This window comes from Eptatretus burgeri, chromosome 2 (genome assembly GCF_056783735.1).
Source record: "Eptatretus burgeri isolate ZD-2024b chromosome 2, Ebu_testis_v1, whole genome shotgun sequence".
Taxonomy (NCBI): domain Eukaryota; kingdom Metazoa; phylum Chordata; class Myxini; order Myxiniformes; family Myxinidae; genus Eptatretus; species Eptatretus burgeri.
The window spans coordinates 119,336,172-119,342,498 of NC_140962.1; positions in this window are offsets into that span (position 1 = coordinate 119,336,172).

A 6,327-nucleotide genomic window follows, 5' to 3' on the forward strand; every position below is an offset into this window, starting at 1 on the left:
ACGAATCGCTGTATACATCGCTTCTGTAAGTTCTATAGTTTTCAAGTTAAGAGCTTGGAGCGATTTCATGCATTACATGATACGATTTTCAATGATCTACTCTCACGGACTAATTATAGTATATCATCAAAATATTATTTCGGTTTTGAGGATTGGATATCGTCGTACTAAATAATTGTCGAAATCTGTTGTGAAATCTGATAATTTAAAGAAATAACGAGTCATAACTAGGCCGATATACCTATTTACTTTAAAGAGGCAAGGTTATGTTCCCTCCTTCTCAATACATATGAAAATGTGAAATTTCCGAAGCATTAAACTGATCTTTTTCTACTGTTTGGAGAATTATATTGAATGAACAAAATTTTTTCGGAATGTGACAAAATCTATCAGTTTCATTGAGCTACATGATTTAATACATTCACTGCTAGACCTCGTGCCCTGTCCCCCAGAGGGACTGCCTATCCAGAGCGTCTGCCAGATCTGTGTCGACATTTTTGGAGGTTACGGGAGGTGTTCTTCAGGGAATCAAAGCAAATCTGGTTAAAAAAAAAACGGACGTTTTAAAAAAAAAAGAATTTATCATGTTTGCGCGGACCCCGAACCAATGTACCACATGACACGTGCACAGACGAGCAGGTAAAATGGCAGATTTATTATTATTTAATTAACTGCAGCATGTGCGGTGAAGACCGGCTTTAATGGTAAAGGGATCTTTCATGGCCTGGCAACAGCCTGGCCAACCATTCCTTTGCTATCACTGAATTGAAGTGCTTAAGGCACTTGCAGAGCGCCCATTGTCGTAAGCGGTACCGCGCTACGACATTCTGAGTGAATCGTTCACTCACTGCGGACGCTTTTGCCACATCACATACTTCAGAGCGAGTGGTTTGTGCTCCGTCACCCTGAGGGAGTTGTGAAATAACACCTGATTTCCGAGCCTTTTGCCCTATTAATGTTTTCTGAATTACCGAGCCAAAATTTTTTTCCCACCTGTTCCACGCAGCTGTTTATAAAGATAAATGTTTGTGAACATATCCCTGAAACGTCTACATGAATGCAACTTTGATTTTTGGTGAAAGTTCTTCAAGGTTTCTGGGTTGTACACAGTAAGTACTGTATTTGTTAATCACATGACTCCAACCCGCTGGTTCCTGAAAAATTGTTGATGTTGGCCAAGCATGTGTGTGTGTGTATATGTGTGTGTGTGTGTGTGTGTGTGTGTGTGTGTGTGTGTGTGTGTGTGTGTGTGTGTGTGCGTGTGTTCATAAAGCATAACATGTTCTCTCTCTCTCTCTCTCTCTGTTCCTGTCTCTGTCTCTGGATGTATTCGGACTGTGGTTAAGTCTGGATGGTGCTTGTCTCCAGACGTGTCCGGGCAGTGTTTGTCTTTGGCCAGCTTCGCTCCAAACGCGTCCTGATGGTGTTTGTCTCTGGATGCGTCAGGGTGGTGTTTGTCTCCTGTTGTGTCCGGGCGGTGTCTTAACGATAATTTATTTTTCTTTCACTTTGCTCACCAATATTATTGAATGCCTGTTCATAATAGCTATGAATCACTGGGTACATTGCAATGCTTATAAATGCCGGAGATGGCAGCGTTCATTGCGTTATTTCATTTCCACACATACGATAACCATGAGAATCTTTTAAATTAAGCTGATTTCCGAAATTTAAGCTCCAGAATCAAACTTAGAAACAGTTCCGAGTCCGAAAAAAAAGTGTTCATTTGTCCAATTCGGACAGAGTTGACATTTTTGGCGTGTCCGGGGGGTGTTTGTTTAATATGACAGTTTGGTGATTGCTAATCGTGTGCGAAGCAAGCAGTTTCTTATCATCCATTTTATTGGGGTGCTTAAGGCACTTGGCGAGTGTTCTACAATATTCGCACTGTCACTTAATACTGTATATCGATCGACTTGAACAAGGTTCAGGGGTCACTCGTGTGCGTTCTTGGCCACGTGTTCCTCAGTGCAACAGGTGGTTGCTAGCTCGTTCAAAATGTGAAATTAAATTTTCCATGATATTCCCCTTTTTGTTCTTCCATTATATGAACCGTCAGTTTGGCATAGATAAATACAAATAAAAATTAAACATTTCGCTTTTAAAATCTCCAACCATTTCATGTGTTGCTTGGTGAAGCCACTTGGGGTGCCTTCTTCAAGTTATGAAGTAATGAATCGCCACATCATGGCAGCAAAGCTGAGAGGTACGTATGCGCACTCTGTGTAACCTGGATTTGATTCACGACCGAGCTATAAACTGTCATCCCAGTATTCCACAGGCAGGGAGATTCATCAATGTCAAAGGATGACATCACTCGAAAGGATGACAAACAGGGTGTCACATCTGCCCGGAATTCCTCACCCCTCTCCCTCCTAATCCTACCCTCTCCCTCTCTCTCTCCCACCCCGACCCCTCTTTCCGACCACGAGACCCTCCCCCCTTTCCACTTCCCTTCCTCTCTCTCTCTCCCTCCCCCCTCTCTTTTTTTAAACTCGTCTACTGTGTGGATGCAAAAAGAGCTTTCGGTGAGGGCAAAGTCAGAACAACTGATCTTTTCAGAGCGACCACTGACTTGCACCCTGTCTTTCTCACTCTAAACATCGACACTGTACCCCACTCGCACCTCTTCATCATGCACTGAGACACCCCCTTTGTTCTTCATTACCCCCCCTTACTTTCCCTGCACCTTGGACTAGCACGTGCCCATTTGTTCGTGCTGGGTAAGCCAGAGGTCACCAACACATCAACTTGTCTTAACTCTCTTGCTTTTCTGCCCTTCTGCAGAGTGATTCCAATGGTGCTTGTCATGTTAATCTAAGTAAGACTGTGTAAGATAAATAGCCCATGTTAGCTATTCTTTGTCTCTTTATTGCATGAATCTGTATCACTGTATGTTTTTTGCCGTGCCACACGAATAATGTATGTCCTTGCTTGCTGACTACCGCTGTGAATAAAATCAGTCTTCGTTGTGCGACATGTTTTTCCTTGCTCCCCATCCTGTAAATTTCCCCTTGGTGTTTGTTCTTCTAATCCTGTTCGTAGTGCCCATTCCTTCATTGGTCGAGCAAAGTCCGCACTTATTTCTAGCCTGTGATATTTTTTACTCCAACTGATTAACTCATCTGATTAGCTGGCGCTCTACTTCGTGTTCGACTCGGCAGTCATTCAAGGTGCAGTGCCGAAGGCGTAGCCCATCATTAGGTTGACATGCGAACGGAAAGGTATCGCATAAACATCAGAGGCGTAACCCTGCCTGGCCGGTAATTCTAAGTCAAACGACTACGGCTGTGTAATATCCGCAGCCCTTTGGACCGCAGAGTTATCCATGGTAGGTGGCCTTCGTGCCGGAGGTAGGAAGGAGCTTGAGGAGTCTCCCTTCTTGGTGAACCCTGAACCCCGGATCCACAACAATATCACCCTTGCCAGAGGAAAGGGTATTGTATTTGCATCTGTTTCTTTGTTTGTCTGTTTGTCCGCACGGAATGTGAGAATGTGTACGAATTACATTAAAGCCTTTAATTCCCCGAAAACCCCTTAGACCCTTTACAATGCCAAGACCCATAAAGACCATGAAGCCCCAAAAGAATGACAACACAAGTTTGATGACCTGGAAAAACTTGGAGTCTTTGCCTGCACAGAAGACATGGGGATTACCATAGAATACCTGAATCCCTCATTCCTGATCAAAAATCCCAATGGTGGTTTTTGCTTCGTCATAACCTTTGCTGGTGTGGGCCTGTACAGTAAGCTCCAGCTCTCTCTAATGCCAAATGTAGATTCCATCCTCCGCAAAGTCATTCCTAAGGGGAAGTGTCTGATTGCGACCGACCTCATGAGTGCCTTCTACCAAATTCCATTATCCCACCAGTCCATGAAGTGTTGCAGTGTAGCGACACCCTTCCGTGAAACACACATGTATGTATACCAGATCCGCAATGGGAATGTCTGGATCAGAAACCGCACTCGAAGAACTCATGCGCCGCATCCTTGGTAACCTCTTGGAGAAGGGGAGCAGTACTAAACTCGCAGATGACCTGTATTGCAGTGGCAGCACATTGTATGAACTTCTTCCAAACGGGAGAATGGTTTTGCATGCCTTGTGTAAATGTCGACTTTGTCTCTCTGCTCCGAAGACAGGTATAGTACAGTGCCTTCAGAAAGTATTCACACTCCTCGAATTTTGTCACATTATGTTGTGTTACAGCAGTGAATTTAAAATGGATTGCTGCATTGATTGATACGTGTCGGATTGATTGATACGGGTGGCATTGTAGCATTGATTGATTGATACAGATAGAAATGTCAGACTGATTGAGTGATACAGGTAGAAATGTAGCATTGATTTAGGTGGAAATGTTGTAATGATTGATACAGGTGGAAATGTCAGATTGATTGATACAGGTGGAAATGTAGCATTGATTGATTGACAGGTGGAAATGTAGCACTAATTAATTGAGTGATTCATACAGGTGGAAATGTAGCATTGATTGATACAGGTAGGAATGTAGCATTGATTGATTGATTGATACAGGTAGAAATGTAGTATTGATTGATTGATTGATTTATACAGGTGGAAATGTCACATTGATCGATTGACTGATACAGGTGGAAATGTCGCATTGATTGATTGATACAGGTGGAAATGCAGCATTGATTGATTGATTCAGGTGAAAATGTAGCATTGATTGATTCAAGTGAAAATGTAGCATTCATTGATTGATTGATACAGGTAGAAATGTCGCATTGATTGACAAGGCAGCAGGGTTTATTATTTCGGCGTTGAGTGGGAAGGAAGGAAATTGCAAGGGGACCGATCTGCTACATGAATGCATTTGTCACATCAATGTGATTGTGCATTGATTTTTTTTTTCTATACGTCAGAAATCTCAAGATTCTCCCTCTAAAGACAACTTGAAATTACTGTATAGCTCGATAAACAGTAACCGCAATAAATTGATAGTTTGCACGAGATTGTTCAATATCCAGAAGTAGCAGAACTTTCCCGAACTATCGTGATCTTTTCACACAACTTCATGTTGTCTGCTCCTGGTGGCTTTCCACTCTTCAGACTTTTGATGGCATCTTTCACCTCTGACTGTCTAACAGGTCCTGTGTCAATAGATAGATCCCCTCCAGTTGGTGCTGCGACATCAGCTTGCTCTCCAACTCTCTCACGGTTTAAAACATCCTTAAAATGTTCTGTCCACCTTTACAATTGAGCTACTTCAGGTGTTACAACGTTCCCCTGTTTATCTTTCACCGGTTTATCACCTCCCTTCCTATCTGCTGTTAATTGTCGGGTAATCTTGTAGACTATTGCCGTGTCACCCTTTTCAGCATCTGTTTCTGATTCTCCAGCCAGGTAGTCAATGTATTTCCTCTTCTCCATCCTTGCAACTCTTTACTTCTTTTTGTGTAATCTTTCTACAGCTTGTTTTGCTCCAATCACCTTCTTGGCAGGAGAAGTATATACATCATTATTTTACAGGTTTCATCGATGGATGCAAAGGCAATCCCATTTTCCCTCTCCAATGCATCAAATCTATTTTGTATCTTTATATTATATTGTTCCTGTAAAGTCTTTGTCCTGCAGTTTGTCTATCAAATATTTTGGATCTCTGCACTGGTACTGCTGTCTTTTTCAGTTTGAGTTCCAGGTGTGCAACCAGCAGTTGGTGATAGCTGAATACATGGTCAATCCCCTCCTCCCTCCATGGTTTCAAGCAGAACCCCTCCATCCTTACCTGCAATCTCTTCTCCACCAATTAACCTTACCCTCTCTTTACTCGTATGTCCATTAGGGATCTCCTCCACATCCTCCGATCGTAAAGTGATCTATCTGGTTGCTTGTTCTTCTGTCAGGTGATGTCCATGTTGTCTTGTGAACGGTCTCGTGTGGATTTGTTTTTCAAAGTCTAATGACAATATAAACTGCCACCGTTATACTCCACTTAACTTTTAGAATAAACATCTCACACCTTAACAAACATTATTAATTTATATAATAAACAATTAATTCCATGTTGAATCACAAGTACTGTATACATGTCAAAACATTACACTGAACCAATACACTGTTTTCTGGTCATTCATAAATAATGATAATTTGTCACACTACACAGTGCCTTCAGAAAGTACTCACACCCCTCGACTTTTGTCACATTTTGTTGTTGCAGGCTGAATTTAAAATGGATTAATTATAATGTTTTCTTGTCACCGATCTACACAAAATACCCCACAATGACAAAGTGAAAACATGTTTTAAGAAAGTTTTACAAATTAATAAAAAAATGAAAAGCTGAAATGTCTTGCATCAAAAAGTAT